This window comes from Canis lupus, chromosome 13, assembly GCF_011100685.1.
Source record: "Canis lupus familiaris isolate Mischka breed German Shepherd chromosome 13, alternate assembly UU_Cfam_GSD_1.0, whole genome shotgun sequence".
Classification (NCBI taxonomy): Eukaryota; Metazoa; Chordata; class Mammalia; order Carnivora; family Canidae; genus Canis; species Canis lupus.
The window spans coordinates 21,037,855-21,058,363 of NC_049234.1; the positions used below are offsets into that span (position 1 = coordinate 21,037,855).

General features: G+C 35.8%; 1 pseudogene; it reads right to left on the reverse strand.

The window, feature by feature from the left end:
- LOC111098648 overlaps positions 1-20,509 on the reverse strand; it is a 44,754-nt pseudogene that overhangs the window by 12,037 nt on the left and 12,208 nt on the right.

Sequence of the window (20,509 nt, forward strand, 5' to 3'; positions counted from 1 at the left end):
TTGCTCTGTGTTTGATCCACCAGGCCACCTGGGGTGCTCTATAATATTATGAAGTCCGAAGTATAATTGATGTCCTCTGAATCATATTCCTAAGCTAGTAAAAGTAGAACACAGACAAAGGATATTTATAGAAATTATAGTACTTCAATAGCAAGGGAATATAAAAGTACTATTCTTTAAGGATTCTATTTTAAGCTAAAGATGAGAGATAGATAATTGGAAAACTCACATGTATATGACTTAATATAAATTATCTAATTCATTTAACCTCAAAACTAAAATAAGCCACATAAAAATAGCTACATTAGAGGCAGTAATTACACATATTTAAAACTAGTTAGAGAGAGCTGGTTGAGATCATTGATCTGTATAGCAAGATGTTTTTATGTACGAGAACAGGCAAGGGAATTGTAGTAAAACAGACCTGGGTTCAAATTCTAGCCATGCCATTCATTGTATTATCTCTGTGACATTAAGGCTAGCAAATTAAATGTAGGGGTCATAATGCCTACATTATAGGATGCATATGATTAATAGGATTGAAAATAATATGAGTAATGTCCATATACTAACACCTATAATATAGTCTATTTCACAAATTCTGTTTTCCCCCATTAAGGCATTTATTCTTTCTGACTCTGATTTTCTCAGTACATTCTTATTTTTTAAACAGGAGAGAAAGGATAAAATATCTCTGAATACTAAATGGTATACAGTTGCCATGCTGCTGGAAACCAGAAAGTAAATGTGTTTTATTTACCGGGATGATGCTACTCTCATCCACTGTCCACCTGATTCCTTCCTCCTCCTCTACCTTTTCAACTCAATTTCTTTAATAAATACAGTGCTATTCAAGTTATCTACATCTTCTTTTATGAATGTTGGTATTTATTGACTTTCAAATAATTTTTCCATGTCATCTATTCACCAGTAGGTGAATTTATTGGTATGAAGTTGTATATAATATTCCATCAATATTTTTATATACATAACATCTATATTGATGTCTCATCTGTCATTGTAATATTGGTAATATGTGTTTCTTCATTATATGTACTTTAACTAGAGATTTATCACATTTATTGATATCCTTAAAGAACCCATTTTTTAATTTTTGATCTGGTTTTGGGTTTTTTTTCTGTCATTTTTTCCTACTGTTGTTTTTCTTTTCTTTTTTTTTTCTTCTTTTTTTTTTTTTATTTATTTATGATAGTCACACAGAGAGAGAGGCAGAGACACAGGCAGAGGGAGAAGCAGGCTCCATGCACCGGGAGCCCAATGTGGGATTCGATCCCGGTCTCCAGGATCACGCCCTGGGCCAAAGGCAGGCGCTAAACCACTGCGCCACCCAGGGATCCCTACTGTTGTTTTTCTGTTTTTTTATTCCACTTATAGCCACTGTAGCCTTTATTATTTCCTTTATTGCTAACTTTAAATTTTATTTCTCCTCATTTTAATTTCTTAAGATGGAAGCTGAGGTTATTTATTTGAGATTTTTTTCTTAATATTTATATTTTATTTACAAATCATATTACAAATAATAGATATTTATTTCATTACAAATTAACCTCTAATTCTGCTTTAGCAGTGTCCTGCACATTTTGAGATTTGGTGTTTTAATTTCATTGAGTTCCAAGTACTGAATTTTAAAAATTTCTTTTTTGATCTTTTTTTGGCCCAAAGTTATTTGGGAACGTATTATTTAATTTCTCATGTTTGAGGATTTTTCAGATATCTTTGTTACTGATTTCTAATTTTATTTCATTGTGATGAAATAACGTATTTTTTACTGGAATTACCTTACATTTTGGGGGAGAAGGGCCCAGAATATATTCTACCTTGGCAAATATTCTGTGTGCACATCAAAAGAAATATCATAATGTTATTGAGTATTGTGGTCTGTAAATGCCAATTAAGTTGGCTGATAGTGTTGTTTTAGTCTTACCTATCTTACTGATTTCTGTGTACATTTTCTGTCAATTAATGAGGAAGTAATCTTGAAATCTCTGATTTTAATAGTGGATTTGTCTATGTCATCTTGAAGTTTTACTAATTTTTCTTTCAGTATTTGGAATTTCTGTTGCTTGAGGCATAAACATTTAGGATTATTATGAATTTTTCCATTCTTTATTATGAAATACCTTTTCCTTATCATAGTAGGATTATTTGTTTTGAAATCTATTTTATTCAAAATTAATTAAGCTACTCTGCTTCCTTTGATTAGTGTTAATATATTGTTTTATTTTATTTTAATCTATTTTTATTTTAATCTTTTTGTCTTCTTTATATGTAAAGTTGTTTTATTACAGAGTATATAATTGAGTCTTGTATTTAATGCAAATATGGCTTTACTGTCTTCTCCTTCACAATGTTTCAGTGAAAATCTGCTGTCCTCATTTTGTTCCTTTGTATATAATGTCTTTTTTTTTTTTCTTTAGCTATTTTAGGACTTCTTTTTATCACTGATTTTAAGCAATTTGAATGTAATGGGCCATATTATTTTCTTCGTGTTTTTGGCATTTGTGTTCATTAAGCTTCTTATGTATACAACTTATTATTTTCAACAAATTTGGAATATTTTCAGCCATTATTTCTTCAAAAATTATTTTTCTCTCCTCTCTTCTCTCATTTGAGAACTCTAATTACTCATATATTAGGCCTCTTGAAGTTCCACAGCTGATCGATCCTAACAATTTTTTTCAACCATTTCTTCTCTATGAGCTTCATTTTATAGTTTTTACTGTGGTGTCTTCAAATTCACTAATCTCTTCTTCTGCAGTGTCTACTATGACATCCATCCCATTCAGTGTATCCTTCATTTCAGACGTTGTCGTTTTAATCTATAAAAGTTCAATTTAGGTATTTTTAAAAATATCTTTTATGTCTCTCTCTATATTTTAAATATCCCTTCTGGATAGATGAACATACAGAACACTGTTATAATGTCTGATTTAATGTGTTTTCTACTAATTTTATTCTGTGTTCATGTTGTATCCGTTTCAACTGATTGGCTTTTTCCCCTCAGTATTGATTGCATTTTCCTGCTGTTTTTATGAACTTTTAATCTTTTTTGGATGCCACAATTGTGAAGGTTTTTTGGGGGGAGTACTTTCCAAAAATATTCTGAAGCTTTGTACTGAGATGTGATTAGGTTATATGAAAATGTTTTGTTTCTTTGAGTCTTCCTTTTAAGGCCTGTTCGATCAGAATAGGCAGTTTTTAATACAGGTTGCATTTTCCCCACTATTGAAGCATAATTATTCTGAGTGTACTACCTAATGCCCAGTTCATGATGAGACTTTCTGCTCTGAGTAGTTGGAACAGACACTATTAGTGACATTATGTGACCTCTGGATGTTGTTCCTTTTCATTCTTTTAGTATATTTTTTTCCCCTCAGCTTTGGGTACTTTTCTTATGTGCTTATGCTTATCAGTATCCAGTGAGTATCTTGGATAGTATCTTAGATAATCTTCACCAAACTCTAAGATTTTCTCTCTGTTAAGCTTTCTCTTCTCTGGTATTTTGCCCTGTGGACTCTTGCTGTCTTGTCTTTCCTGGGCTTCCTGCTTCATTTCCTCAACTCTGGGAGACAGCCTGGATTCCCTCTTCTTGCACTACAGTCTGGAAACTCTCTCCAGGCAATAATCTGAGACAAGCATGAGATTCATCACATTTGTTTCCCATATCTTGATTGTCACTGTCCTTTAATATGTGATGTCCAATATACTGAGAACTGCAGTTTCACATATTTTGACAAGTTTTCTGTTTTTTTTCCCTGGTGTTAAGATAAATTATATCCCTTTAATTTCATTTCTCAAGAAGTAGAAGTCATAAATCAGATCTAGCTTTTGGTTCTAGGTCTATACTTTACTTACTTTGAAAAGTCAGTAACCACAGTAGATACTTTATTGGTCCACATGGAGATTAAATATCTACTTTATTTCCAAAACTTTTTTTTTTCTTTTTTCAAATCAGATATAACATTTATGTGAATGACTAGAACCAATTGGCAGGGAAATAATAATACTGTACTCTGTAATGATACAATATATTTATTCTTTCTTCCCTCCTTTAGAAAGTTCAACCACCTAGGAAAAATCATTTGAAAACTGAAAAAAAATTGCACTATGCAAATGATTTAATTTGAAATTAAATTTTAAATCTATACATATTTTGTTTTTTTGTCTTTATTTTCCTGGAGGGAACTCAGAACAGCCTACAGTGACAAGTAAGGACAATAGCAAACTCTTTTTGCCAAGTGATAAGTTTTATTTTCCATAGTTATTGCCCTTCATGTGAGAATTTTTAATTACCAAGCATAAAAAGTGATTATAAAAATCTAACTGAGCACCTGGCTGTCTCAGCTGGAGGAACATGCAACTTGATCTCAGGGCCATGAGTTCAAGCCCCACATTGGGTGTAGAGATTACTTAGATAAAAAAATATTTTTAAAAAATCAAATAGAAAGATTTTGAAATTTTGCAAAAAAATATATTATGGCTCTTCATGCTTAAATCACACTAATACTTCCTGATGAACTTCAAATTCAAATTCCGTATGACTCATGTAATGCAGCCCTATTATCTTAAAATTTGAAGTCTGCATGGCCCACAGATCCTTAATGAAATTATCTTTCTTCCCTGGGCATTTGGACCTTCTGTTTGTTGTACCTACAAAGTTATCTCCTACAGTAAATCCTTCAGACACATTATTTCTGCTGCTCTAGTATTTTTTTCCATGATTATTATGTGGCTGGATTCCTTTCAACATTTAAGTTTCAACTCAAATATTACTTCCCTAAGAAGTCTTTTTTGGCTATGCTAGTTAATGTTGTGGGCTTATCTACTATGGTAGTGGTCAGAATTTTAAGATGACCGACAAGTACCTACAACTTTGTATAATCTACTGTCTCTGAATACGCAGGAGTCCTGTGAATATGTTGGGAGATCCCTGTCATCATTGTGCTATGTTATTTGGCACAAGGAAGTATACAGATGTAATTGTGTCCCAAATAACTTGACTATAAATTAATCCAAAGGGCAATTATCCTGGGTGGCCCTGAGCTAATCAGGCAAGCCTTTTGAAAGAGATATTCTTCTGTTTATGTGGAGGAAGCAATCATTTTGTGAGGGTCTATGGAGGGAGACGCATGGCATGGACCTAAGGGCAGCCTCAAGATGCTGATATTACCTCCGACCAACAGCCAACAAAGAAATAAGGACTTTAGTCCTACAATTAATTGCAAGGAACTGAATTCCGCCATCAACATGAATGAGCTTGGAAGAATAACCTGAGCTCCACATGAGAATGTAACTCCAGTCAACATTCTGATAGGGGCCTGATGAGACCTTCAGCAGATGGCTCAATTAACTGATGCCCAGACTCCTGACCTAGGAAAACTGTGAGTTGATAAATTGTGCTGCTTTAAATTGCTAAATTTCTGGAAATCTGTTATGCAGAAATAGAAAATGAATATGCTCCAAACCACTCTCTATCATGCTGCTTTGCTTTATTTTTCTTCGTAGCTGAAAACTCTTTGAAATTATCTTATATGTGTTTCTTGTTTATTTCCATTATCTACCCCTAGAATTTACATTCTACTAGAAAAGCAGTTTTGGTTGTCATTCAGCCAGGTTGATTCTGACTATTTTGGCTATTTGGGAGGTAGATTGGAGAGAACTATAAATCTGTTTCTGTTTTGCTGTTTTAAAAAAAGAGAAGCTAATATATACTGTATAATATTGACATTTTCTCAGTGGGACAAAATAATCTTTCTTTGGTATTCTTCAATTTACTAAATAATTAAATATGAAAGAAAGACTAAAAATTCTTGAAAATGAGAGAAGCACCGAGCCAAAATTTCACATAAATCAGCGGCATGCAGCTCTGTTATTTTTCAAATAATACAATTGTTTATGGAAGCCATGCAACATTTCAGCACAGAATTTTATTTTGCATAATGAATTTTTTTTTTTTTTTTTGGATTTCACCCTCTGTAGTTATTGTGACCACATGTGGTACTGGTGCCAGAACATTCTTCCCTGGTGTGTTTCATGCCCAACATGATCCTCATATTCAGGGCTTCCAGCAGATTCTGTCTGTTTTGTGAATTATTGCTATTGTTATCCTGAAAAGGTAATCAGCAACTGCCTGTGCCAAAGAGGAGGGAGAGAGAGCTACAGGATTGTCCTTGTCCTCTTATGGGGAGAACTGAACTATGGGGCACTCTTTCCTTTTTACTGAACTAGCAAGCAAAAAAAAATATATTGTTCATTGTTTTTAATCATCATATTTTCAGGTAATGTATTCCTTTGGGTAGAAATTCTTCAAGTCTAGAACTTTGTGGCCTGTTATATTCATGTTAAGTCTTAGAACTAAACAAAAAAATGTTGCATTTGTTATCACCTTGAATTCCAATGTATTGCAACATTCAGGGTGTGCTCTTCCCTACTGTCTAATGTTTGTGGCTGTTAGCAACTATAAACGTGTGTAATATGCAATCTCACCCTCAAATCCTAGGTCTTTAAAATGTCACCAATTATTTTGGATTAAGATGCCTGCCTTCAGCTGGTCAATCTGTTAATGAAAGCCCTAAATCCTACCCTCTCCATTTAAACCAGTTTCAATAATATCATCTGAATCCATCCCGAGATTTCAAACCTGGCAAACAGCTTCAGACATATGTGTGGAAGTATTAATCAGTATCTTTTTGCTATGAGTTAAAAGATTCTAGAAATCACCCTCTCCAAAAGAAATATCCTGATCCTCATTGGCATCTAAAATTTTACCATTGAATTAAAAAAAAATTGTGCTCAAGATTTACTGCTTACAGAGTGATGGAGGTAATATACAAAATCTCTCATATAATGCATTTTTGTTCCCTGAAACAGAAATCCAGTTTAACCTGGTAGGCAGAAAAGCATATTGAAAAAGGACCAGCCAGGGAGTCCTGGTTTAAATCTTGCCTCTATCTCTCATTAGCACAGTCTTGAAAACTTCTGGGCAAAACCTAATACAATAGCACTTACCTTACTAGATTATCATAAATATATCAGATAACATAAGACAAAGACTAAAATAAAACATGATTATTAGTAGCTATTATTATTATTCTTTTAGATGGTCACCTAAAATACTAAGGCATTTATTGAGTGTTTTCTATATGCAGTTCACTAGATATACACAGAAATGGAATAGGTTTTGTTTTATGTGTCTTCCAGGACAAAGGAAGAATCAAATAAGGAAACTCTATGAAGAGACAAAGTTCACTCTATTCCAAAGAAAATAAAAGATAAATTACTATTTATCTGTGAAAATTAATACAGGGAAACTTCACTAAAATGGAGTTGAAAGGCCAGAAAGGGAAACTCTCATGGCCCTACCACTTGTTGTCGAGCAGCCCAGCCAATGAATGAGAGACAGTCACAACTCAAAGAAAAGCCACTAAAAAAAAAAAGGAAAAAAAAAAAAAAGAAAAGAAAAGCCACTACACTTCAAACTCGCACTTTACTTCCATGGTCTTTTTGTTTATAACAGCCCTTCCCAAACTCCCCCTTTCCTCTATAAAAGAGTGTTGCTCTCCTTTGTTCTCAGGCTTGCCTATGGTTTTGCCATAGCTTGCTTATCCCTGACTGCAATTCTCTGCTTTTCCTGAATAAACATTTTGCTGGTAAAATAACTGACAATTTTATTCTTAAGGTTAACAAGTCATGTTAGTAATGTTGTTGCTACTATTAATTGACTGATGATTTCCTATAGGCAAGATAACCTTGCTAATTGCTTTCATGTATTGTTAAATCTTCACAACACAATAGTTACTACTATTTTATGGCAAAACATACTGACCACGGTCACAAAGAGCTATGGAGCTATGTATGATTTGACCTCAGGTATGTCAGATTACAGAGAGGATAACAAATGGGACCTATAGGACTGCTGACTTGTAAGTATGATGTAATTCTCAATTAGACTTTGTATAACTTCACTTAAATTACTAAAGATTTATTAAAGTACTTAAACTCTGGATTAGTTATCATGGAGGTCTTACCTGATACTATGACATTTATTCCACATGGATATTTGGGGAACTTTGGGGATTTCAAATAACGTAATTGTAAATTTTGAAAGCATTTTGGAAAATTTGATTTGTAATAAGGAATATTTAGTCTTCCTCCCCTTTTCCTGCACAGAGTTCCCCAAACCCTTGTAATTTCTTAACTGGTGAGAGCAATGAAGTGCGTTTTGTTATGTTAACGAATGACTTTCAGAAAGCACCTGAGGATGGGAACTGGCTACCAGTGGATCTAACCTTGTCTTTAGAGAGTTGAAACGTTCAGTTCCACCCCACTGACCTCCAGAAATGGGAGATGGGTTAGAGATTGAATCAATTGTCACTGGCCAATGATAAAATCAATCATCCTGTATAATATAGCCTCCATGAAACCTCAAAAGAACCAGGTTCAGAGAGTTTGAGTTGATGAAAATATGGAGATGGGAGAAAGTAGTGTGCCTAGGAGAGGGCATGGTAGCTCTGTGCCTCCTCTCACATAGCTTGCTCTATGCATCTCTTCTATCTGGCTGTTCTGAGTTCCTTCCTTTTATAATAAACTGGTAGGAATGACTGGGTGGCTCAGTGGTTGAGCATCTGTTTTCAGCTTGGGTCGTGATCCCAGTGTCCTAGGATGGAGCCCGGCATCAGGCTCCCCACAGGCAATCTGCTTCTCCCTCCACGTATGTCTCTGCCTCTCTCTGTGTCTCTCATGAATAAATAAATAAAATCTTAAGAAAAAAATAAAATGGTAATTCTCTGAGTTCTGTGAGCCATTCTAGCAAATTAATCCAACCTAAGAGGGGGTGGTCTTATAGGACTGAACCTTCTGTCTGTAGAATCTGATGCCATTTGGATAGTGTCAGAATTGAGTTGAATTCATGTTGCTGGTATCTGAGAATTGCTTGTTGAAGGTATTGGAAAACCGCCTCCCCCATGTTGGAATTGGGTCTCAGACATCAAAACAATTTGCAAAAATAATTGAAGACATAAAGAGAAGGGCATAGTTGTGGATTAGAAAATGACCATAACATCACAAATAGTTACAAATACAGGTTCAATGACATCTAAAGCATCCCATGAAGTTAGTTAAAATGATGTAGAAACGTATTAATGACTTTATAAGAATTATACCCATAAGAAACCTCTAATAGCTGCTGATGGTAGTGATAATGGCTAAGCGACTTAAACCAATATGACTCAATAAAATTAAATGCATGTATTTGCAAATTTATGTATCTGTGTATCATCTCAGGGTGTAGCAAGCAATCCTATATGAATGTCAAGGACTGGAGCTGATTCTGTTCAGCAAGTATTTTAGTGTATTTTCACTCAAACTGTATTCAAAGAGGATAAGAAATCATCCTGCAAGGCTCTTTTCATTTGCTATTCAAGTGTGATCCTGCACAATTCTGGCTACAAAGGTTAAACTTGAGTGAGCCAGCTTGGGTACTTTTCTCGGTGGATCTTCTAAGGTTTTGCACACCTGGATAGATTGGACAACTGCCCAAGGTATATGGCTTTAAGGACACCAACATGAACTCATATCCTGCAGACAGCCATCCAGTCTTCTGAAATGGTGGCACTGGGATCATATCAATGGAACTTTAATTTTTAGGTCATGGTGCTAATTCTAGTAAAGACAGGCTGGATTGTTCTGGTTACAGAGATTTCATTGAGAGTTTTTGTTCCTTTTCTAAAAACAACCTTGATAAGAGGAAATTAAAAATCTTCAGTGGAGAGGAGAGAATTAGAAGAAGGAAATTAGGGCTTTCAGATTATGGGTATAGTTTGCAAAACAGGCTTTTAGTAGAAAAGAAGATACTTGAATCAGACAGCAATCCATTCAATGTAAGGATTCAGTAGAGCTTAAATCCCTGAATTTTAACATTGCTTTACGCTAGATAACAATCTACCAAGTGAAAATTTTCGTGACTTTAAAATAAGTAATAATAATACATGCTTCATTGGATTTGTGGAGATCAAATGAGATAATTTATGAAAATTGTCTTCTACACATCTTTACCCTACCTTAATCAAGATAATTTATTTTTTTCTCAAATTTACCAAAGTCCCAGAAATTATCTTTGTGGGTTTTATATTCTTTTAGACATGATTGATTTTAACTAGGTTATTGATTTTATGTCTATCATTATTATAAATATATTTATCATATTTTCCAATGTTAAAGTTATTTTTATTCCTATCATTTCATTACTAAGCATTTATTAGTTCTATCACCAGGTGTTATTGCAGTTGTATGTGAGTTTAGAATGTCAAAACAGGACATCAAACAATTGATGTTTTGGAAAAATGTGTTTTAGTTTGATGATCAAGTATTGATAATAACTGAGTATCCTCTGAAGGCTTATATTTGATACTTAACGAAAAATGAGTTTAACATTTATTCTCCTAGTATGACATTTTTTTCCCAAGATCTGTGAAAATTTATGAAGTCATGCGGTTTTAGATTTTAAATCTGAACATTTGAGGAAATATTTAGTGCAACCCTTCAATTCATAGATGAAGAAACCCAGGCCCAATATTTATGATATTGTCTATTAAATAAGTTACAAGATAGGAGTATGCACTTATATACAAATAATTATATATAATAATGAGGAAAACAATACACAACCTGTCAATGGACCACAAGGCTGTCATCTGGAACACTCTTCCCCACTCCTTCGTTTCACTCTTAAACCTCTCCTTATTTAAAATTTCTGTTCAGTTGCTTTTCTTTAGAGAAGCTCTCCTTGTGTATCTCTTGTGTGTCGAATACACACTTCCTTACATTGTCAAATGAAATGAAATGTATAGAGAACTTTTTTGGTGTCCAGTTTCACACTTAAAAAAATACATTGTGGAAAGATCACTTAACTGGAAATCTACCGTCTCAGCAAATACTCAGCTATACAATATATTACTGTTTACTGTAGGTATAGTGTAGTGCAGCAGATCCCTAGAGCTTATTCCTTTTGCTCCACTGAAACACTATGCCCATTGATTATAATTTCCACCTTTGCATGTATTACTTTCTCATTAATGTGCATATCCCCACTAAACTCTGTGTTCCAATACAGCAAGGGCACTCCCTGCCAGATGTTTCTCACCATGGAGTTCCCAGTGTTGAATACAAATATTGGCACATTATATATGCTCAATAAATATTTATTGGATTAACAATAAATAAGCAAAATGTAATCCAATGCTATTTTGAAAGTAATCTTTAAAAAATCTAGAATTTTAGGGGACATTTTTCTGACTACATTTGTCATCCTGGTGGTCTTTAGAATCATGTAAGTCCCCAGTTTATTCTTTTTTTTTTAGATTTTATTTATTTATTCATGAGAGAGAGAGAGAGAGAGGCAGAGACATAGGCAAAGGGAGAAGCAGGCTCCATGCAGGGAGCCTGATGTGGGACTCAATCCTGGAACTCCAGGATCACACTCTGGGCCAAAGGCAGGCACTTAACTGCTGAGCCACCCAGGTGTTCCCCCAGTTTATTCCTAATCATAAATATTTCTGGAAGAATTCTTAGGTACCTCTTCTGCCTGTATTGCAGAGCAAATCTCTGTGTGTGTTTGTGTGTGTGTGTTGAGAGAGAAAGAAAGAAGGAGAGAGGGAAGGAGAGAGAGGGAAAGAGAGGAAATAGAGAAGTAAAACATTAAGAAGCAAAGATCAGTTTGTTGCAAAGAAAGGGAAAGGTTCCATGAAAGACAAAATGAATAACACTTGTGGTGAAACCCTAATATTAAAGACATTAAAATATTAAGTATGGGGAATGTGTGGCTAATAGTCATTTTACCCTCACACCATATGAATGTATATCTTATACAATAGAGGATGTGATTATAATGTTTTTCTAAATATAAAGTAACAGTAACAACTGTATTACTTTTTGAAGTTCACTCAGTGATGTGTGTCCATTCTGTGATTCAAATCTCTATTCTTATTAACCCCATTTCGAAACAATAAAGTGAGGTTAATCATAATAACTCGTGTAGTACTTATTATATAGTCAGATACTCTTGCTGAAGCATATATGTGTACTAACTTATTCCCAAATCCTCATGATGTACATATACTTCTTTTCAAAATCCCGAAATTGGAACTGAATCTTAAGTACATTTATTGTAATGTCACAAAACAACGTGGTTGCTCATCATGAATTTCCTCTCTGCCTCCTTCCCACTAATGGGAAAATGTAGAATGTGATCAACATTGAACCAGCCTTCTTAAATCCAGAAAACAGGCCATATTTTGAGGATGGCAGAGCCACTGCACAAGCCTGGATCCTTGGATAACCTGGAGAATGGAACAGTTTACCTACAGTTGACCACCCACCTAGTTTGGGGCTATTACAGCTGAGGGAAAGAAATGCTTATCTTATTTAAGCCACTGCAATTGGTAGTGAATTTATTATCAGACATTACCCTGGTCTCTAATAGCAAACAAACAAACACGCTGTCTACCCCAGTATTTTGGGGATGGGTAGAAAGTTCTTGAACCAGGTAGAACTGAAATAAAGTTTCAAATAAAAGAAAACCCTCATGAACAATATCATGGCTTGTCAAATAGCAAAATCATAGCTTCTCATTTCTGCAAGGAAGAGATATATACTCTAGTAAATGCACCATATCTAGAATCTCAATGTTGCAGGCCAACATATCTAATATTGTCATCACATGAACATATCCATCTGCTGAGATAGATTAAAATGGACCAAGTTCTTGAGCCTGATGTATAAAAACAATGCCAGCTTTTGAATTTACAGTAAGAAATCATTGTCACACAATCAGAGATTGTCAAGTTCATGTAACCAATTTATTTTCCTCATGTAGTCAAGATGAACAGGATGCCAAATTATAATCAGAAGCTACTGCACAATTTTATGAGAACTGGATATACTCAAAGCCTATATAATCAGCCCCTTGAGTCCCTGTAGGCAGATGTACACGGGAAGCCAAATTTTAATCAGAGGTTGCTTCATGACCGTGGAATCAGTTGTAAGGAGTTTGATGATTCAGATGTCACGTGGTGCATCTCACAACCGTGATTCTCTTGGCAATGGGAACAGATATGCTCTTGCACATCTTTAGCTAAGATCACTGTCGTAATGGTAAGCCTTTTCCATCTGCATTTCCAGATTTGGAGTGATATTATCATGAGGATCAGAAAAACTCAAAGTCAAAACAAAGGCTAAGGGTTATCCACTTCTGCCCTATTTGTTTCCACTTCATGTGTTTGCCTCATTTTCCTATGATTCCTCTTCTGAACCACTTATTCTGTTTTTAGCTCTGTGGCTACATTAGTTTGAACTAACTTGCCATACTTTTGCTGCAGTTTCCTTAGTTGATTTATTGCTTAGTTTTCAGAGGGGAACTTTGTTTCAAACACTTCTGCATTTTGAGGGCCCATAATTATAGCTCTCAGCTACTAACAATAAAATAAACTTTTTCCAAAGTTACTTTTTTTTTTAATTGGTGTTGAATTTACCAACTTACAGAATAACCCCCAGTGCCCGTCACCCAATCACTCCCACCCCCCGCCCTCCTCCCCTTCTACCACCCCTAGTTCGTTTCCCAGAGTTAGCAGTCTTTACGTTCTGTCTCCCTTTCTGATATTGCCCACACATTTCTTCTCCCTTCCCTTATATTCCCTTTCACTATTATTTATATTCCCCACATGAATGAGAACATATAATGTTTGTCCTTCTCCTACTGGCTTACTTCACTCAGCATAATACCCTCCAGTTTGCACATGTTTTTAACACCTCCTTGCTCCTTATAGGATATGACCCCTCTTCTTTTATTGAACAGAGTAAAAGTATTTCAAACTTGCCTGAAATGTTGGGGGTGGTGATAATGGTGGTGGTAGAAGGTGGAGTGGTTTCACATTCTAGCACAGCAAATTAAATATGCTCTTGGAATTACCTATTAGAAACACTTAGTGAGAATTACAAAAATCCTGTTTGGATCTCACCCAACCAATGAAATCAGAAGTTCCTGCGGGGGAGCATTGCCTTTTGGTTTTGTTTGTTTTAATTTACGTAAGTTATTTTAAATGCAACCAGGTTTGAGAAACACTGACTAAATCCATTAAATCACTCTAAGGGCCTGATTTTTCATACTAAGAAAGTTCATCAATGTATTTTTACAAATAAACAGTCTCTCTACAAGAGAAATACCTTCCCCTGGCTTCCTGACTTTAATAAAAAGCATTCTTTCCACCATATGAAGTTGATTTGCTGTTTCATTTCTATTTCTCTTGTTAGATTCTAAGCTCCATGAGGACAGGTTTAAGATAATTGTCTTGTTCATTAATGTTTCCCAGGAAGGAAAAATCCCACAGTGCCTGAGACTTCTTAATCACTCAATAAATGTTTGTTGAATGAGTCAATGAATTTACAGTTTCAGAAAATTTGTAACAAATAAAGAATATTTATCCATTTGAAAATTGATGCGGAAAGAATTAAAAAAAGATTTTAGTAGTGACTATTTTTATTAGAAAATGCTTCCGTAGGAGTTTATTAATATAAATTTGCGTTATGAGTAACTTTGATTTCTCATAAAATTATCATACTAGATTATTAAATTTGATTGCAGGCGAGGAATCAGAGAGGAAATAAACTCCTTTTAAACCTCTAGTTTTTCAAACACTGACTCTAAGAATTACTGAAATAAGAAAAAGAATTTCAGATAGTAGGAGATATTATTAAGTATGTATTCCCAACAGGAAACAGGGTGAACAGATTTGGGAACTTCAGCAGGAAACTTCTAGCAAAGATTTGCTGCCGTATGAGAACAGAGAAAGAGGACGGGGGCTAGCCCTTGCTGATACTTGTGTGGGTATCCTTAAAGGGGGGAAGAGAGGAATGGACTTTTTCCACAGCTGAATTCCAGATTTATCCAAAGGAACACATTTTACGCTCCCTGATGTCAACTGTCTCCTGACTCCCTCACTAATTATTACAGATTGGGCATTGTAAACCCATGTCAATCCAGGCACCAATTCTCAATGCTTCTGGTGTATGGTGCCAGTCTGATCTCTGCTTCATTGCTTAGTAATAGCAACAATAAAAAATAGTGCCAGGTAATGAGCACCAACTGTTTGGCATATCTTTGCATATATTATCTATTGTAATAGCACAGCTAAACCCGGCAATTACCACCGACATTTTACAGATGAAGAAACCAAGGACCAGAAGGTATAAAGAGGTTGTTGGTATTCAGAGTTAGTAAACAGCTCAGTAGCCTCTCAAACTGAGCATTTCTTTGTAGCAGTGTTTCCTGCTAAACCTAAGAAAGAAATCCTTAAAGAATGGAGGTCAAGATTAGATGTGAACATTTAATTTCAGGTCTTCCTTCCAGTCTCTGGGTCAACATAAGGTCCAAACAACAGCTCTGTTCAGACCACCCTTTTTGGATAGCTGAACTCTTTAGTTAACTGAGTAGCCCACAAATAAATGAATTGTCAGTTTGATCTTTTAGAGTCACAACATATGATGTCTTAAAAACAAATCCATGGTTTTGTTGGTCTCAGTCTCGCAGTTGAGATACAATTATTAAATAAATTAGGGATTTATGGCTTTTGTGACTTCTATATCTTATTTGGTCCACTTTATGGTACTTCAGAGATTTAATGGTTAAAAAAATATATTTATCTTGTCCAGCCAAAACCGTGTTTCTTAACCTACCATCAAAAAGGTTTCAGACATAAGAGGCAGGGAGATGGCCAATTCAAACCTTCTTCCAGATGTTTGGGTTTTGAGACAGCCAGTGCTATTTGCCAGCTGGAATGTAATTGGATTTGGGAAAGGATAATTTCCACCATGAAACTTGAATAACTCATTACTTTAGCCTTCAAGACAAGATCCCTGATAGATCTAATCTCAAAACTCTAGAAGGAAAAGGAAAAAAATCGTCTCTTAAAAAGAAGCTATAGAAGCTTAGGACATGAGGTCTGATTTCTCAAAGACGGTGATTCTGAAGGATTAATCAGTGAGACACAGAAAATGCTTTATGCTATGATGGACACTTGTTATTTTCATACCATAGTATCCACAATACAAGTCTCTGCTTGGCTGCTAGTCTTTGCTCGCACTGCTTCTCCAAACCAGAGCAAGTTCAGTCTAACTTTGAGGATTGATCTGGGCTGAGTCCTTCGGGATCTTTTAACTCAAGACAGAACAATTATAACTAGTATTCTAGTACTCAGCCTCAAGCACTAATTGTGTACCCAGTTCAGCTCTATTTCTGAGATGTGGACCTCTTTGGTATTTCCTATTTGGTAACCAGATCCCTATTTTCTTCCTTGTACTTAACTTTTTAAATTTGTGGTTCCGTACCTCTAAAACTGGGATCCAAAATTATTCTTTTCAAGCCAGTTGCAAGAAACTAAAGTTCTGGCCTTGGCTCTTTGCCTTTACGCTTGTGACATTTTTACTCAGTTGCAGAGTTGTGCTAATACCTACCCTCTACCTCAATGCCTATTACTTGCTCTGAATTCCCATCCCTATAGTAAACTTCGTTATCTACTTTTTCCCTATCTCATAATAAATGCTTCTAGAAAATCATTTGTCATTATTTTTTTTTTTTTTTTTTGCGTTGGGATTATATGGATGGACTAGACTTCCTTCTATACTTGTGGTTGCTGGCTCACTCATCTTTCCCAGGGCATTTCTGTTTGCCCCATTTCATTGCATCACTAAACTTTGTGCAGACCTATGACACACAGGATCCCATAAATCCTAGCTGCTGAATACGCACACAAATATCCCATTCTGGTCAGTGTGTGGGATTGCATAACTCTACATGCCATATAGCACTGCTGGCACATTTTCTTGCAGGAACAATCTTCTTCCTGGAAATAATCACAACCAGAAGTATTAAATTTTGCAACACCCTGGGAAACCACTTGAATTATTCCATGAAAGTGAGGAAGATATCAAGTGCCAGTTCTGGAATCAACTTTTGTTAGAACAAGAAAACTGTATTTGTGCTATCTCAATCCCAGAAATTTCTTCCCAAATACTTTGAAAAAAATACATGTGCTTACACTGCTTTATATATTCAGGTATACAGTACCTAAATTTCCCACTTCAAATTGTGAGGATATCTGAGCAATGGAGGTGCTTTTCCAGAGGTCTTTAAAACCAAGATAGGTTCTCATTATTTGGGATGCAGCTCAAAAGCAAAATTCTACCCAAATTTCTGGCTCCATATCAAACCCTAAATCTCTAGGCTGCATTTTGTGGTGTTCATTTTGGCTCCTAAAGACCTATTTTATATAAAGCATTTATCATTAAAATTATAAGAATTATAAACATGTAAATATATGCATATATTTGTATATATGTAAATATATGTATATTTAGAGAAAGACACATGTATGCATGCACACATATGTGACTACTACATGGTATTTTACAAAATTCATTTGTGTGTTATGTTTCATTAAACGTTTTAATATACATTGGAAATTAAATACTATCTCCATTTTATAGATACAGAAGCAGAAACCTTTTTTAAAAGATTTTATTTATTTATATGAGAGAGAGAAAGAATAAGCTGGGGGAGGGAGGAAGAGAGAGAGGCAGACTCTGTGCTGAGCAGAGCCCAACGTGGCACTCAATCTCACGACCCTGAGATCATGACCTGACCAGAAACCAAGAGGCTCTCCCAGAAGCAGAAATCTCAAGTAGGTTGATTAAAATCTCTAGCAAAACCATGAGCTGAATTTAGGTCCTGTGGTTCTAAAAGTCCCTCTGTTTCACCAAGTCTCACTCACCAAGCTCATTGCCTTAGTCATCACCCCTCTCTGTGTTGGGTATCAGTATGGAGTATGTTATTCTGATACATACACTATAAAAGGAAGACACAATCAATTTCAGCAACGTATCCAGTCTGGTAAGTTGTAATATTTTATATGTCACTTATCTTTGAGAAAATATTATTGACTCCATAGATAACCTAGGATAGAAAATTGTATCATTTCCTAGAATTGGAAAGGAGAGTAGCAAAGTCATCAAAACCTGCCCTTGAAAATCAAACATGGATATTTCATTTTTTTATTCATTTAGCCAAACAACACACTTTGATTAAGCATCTACTAAATATCAGCCACTGTGATAGAAATTGAGAATACAATGATAAGAAAAAAATAATGTCTATTCTGAAGCTACTCATAGTTTTGTGGTGAAGGCTGTAAATGGTTTTAATAGAGGTATCTGCAAAAGGTTATGCTGATGTAGAGAGGGAGACTCCACCCTATTTTTGAAATCATAAAAAGCCTTACTAAGTAAAGAGTCACTTAAAGAAGGCAAAGGAGAAAAATATACACCAGCTAAGTGAGAAATTCAGATTGAAGTAAGCCTATATATTAAGACTTAAAAAAATGAAATCATAAACAGCATTCTGGAATTAATGTGTTTTCGATACATAGTATCTTTCTGAGATGAATCACAGATATCCCTGTGAGATTTTTCTACCTATTCCATAGACAGTGGGGTGCCTCTAGGTTTATAAATGGAAGCATGGAAGGAAATCTAAAATCTCTTGGCCAACTCCCTGAATTTGATTTCCCTCAAAAGCAGAGCCCGAGACAAGTGCAAATAAGAATTGGGATGCACACTCAGGAATCGAGGTGAGAGAATGGTTAGGGGAGATAAGGAAAGGAGAAAAGCCAGTCATGGATGTCAAAATATCACAGTGGTGATATCTAGGGCTCAGTTTGGCTTTGGATTCACCAGGAGATACAGAATACACCAGAGTGTTGCCCTACTGCCTATGAGGAATCTGGGACATTCATTGACACACTCTACTCTTCATCCATTGAGGATAAATCCTGGGGCCTTAGCTCCCCAGAACTTCTCACCTGACCTACACTAGAGCACTCCCATGTGAAAAAGCCTTTAGGTGGAGAGATGAACGCTAGCTCTTAGGGAAGCCATGTGTAGGTAATCACATAGGTGGGCCTAGTTTGGTAGGACTAGAAAGAAAATCGTGTGTGTGTGTGTGTGTGTGTGTGTGTGTGTGTGCATGTTTCTCTACAAAGTGTGAAACTAGCCTATTCTATCTGGGAGGCATCAGTGGAGACCCCCCTTGAGGGGGCTGTGAATTTTAAGTCATTAGGGTTTTCTTTCTCGTCATCTCCTTCCATGAGTCTGCCTCCATGCTAAATCTGAAACATGCCCAGGCTGTATGGCCCATGATAGAATCTCACTGCCTGCTGGGAAGGTTGACTTTTAAGAGCTGGGGTATCCTAATTGCAGTCAACAGGCTTCTTTTGAATGCCTGTGGGGCTTGGGAAAGCAAACTGTGTGGTTGTTATTTGTCCTCCCTGGGATATACAGTATCAAGAAACAAGGCCTACCTTCCATCTCTTTTGTTGCTCCAGATTGCAAATGACATCCTTGTGTGGGATGCATTAAGATCCTTTGTATCCTGGTATCAGCCGGAGGCCTGCTCAGTGTACTCCCTGGCAGCTCTCATTATGAGGAATAATAAGCAACATGTTTCCTTAAGATTTGTTATCTTTTCTCACTCAGCCCCAGCCAGTGTGTCTGCTGGGCATTTTCAGGGCCCTGCTTTGCTGCAGGAACATAGAAAGCGAGATAGCAGAGCAGCATTTGTTATGGGATCCCAGCTGTAAGCCTGACATCTGCTGAGTATTCTCTAACTTTCTTTGAACATAATTAAATACAATCACTAGCCTCCCCCTTGGCCTCCCACCATAGACCCCATTAGAAAAGAAGAAGAATCTGACATCAAACCTATGTGGAAAATGCTGAACAATGAGGCTAATTCATCCTCAGTGCATCCATCCGTTTTTGCTGAAGAAGCATTTGAATCGTTATTGTCCTAAAAATTGCTTTTCTTTTCTCTCTTTCTTTCTTTCTTTCTCTTTCTTTCTTTCTTTCTTTCTTTCTTTCTTTCTTTCTTTCTTTCTTTCTTCCTTCCTTCCTTCCTTCCTTCCTTCCTTCCTTCCTTCCTTCCTTCTTCCTTCCTTTCTCCTTCCCTCTCTCCCTACTGCCCTCCCCTTTTTTTCTTTTCCTTCCTTCATTTTATTGGGGGGTGGAGGGGAGCCTACACAGTTCAGAAATCCTTACAGTGTTCTTTTTTTCTCTCTTTCTTACATCCTTTCCTTAAACAAATATTTATCCAGTACATTCTGATACCCATGCAAGATAGACATCTACCCTTAGGAATTTCAAGTCATCATTTAAAATGAGTTCAGAAACACAGAAGTATAGTTAGTGGGAAAGTCACTGTCTGTGGAGTCAGATGTATGTGGGTGTAAATTTCTCCTCAACTATGTGCTGTTATTTTACTCCATGGGGCCTCCTTTCCTTATGTATAAAGTGGTTACTAGTTTGTAACCTCACTGGGTTGTTGGGATGCAGAAACTAGTTAATAAACCCCAGCACATAATGCAACACGTTATAGCTTTCCTTTGTT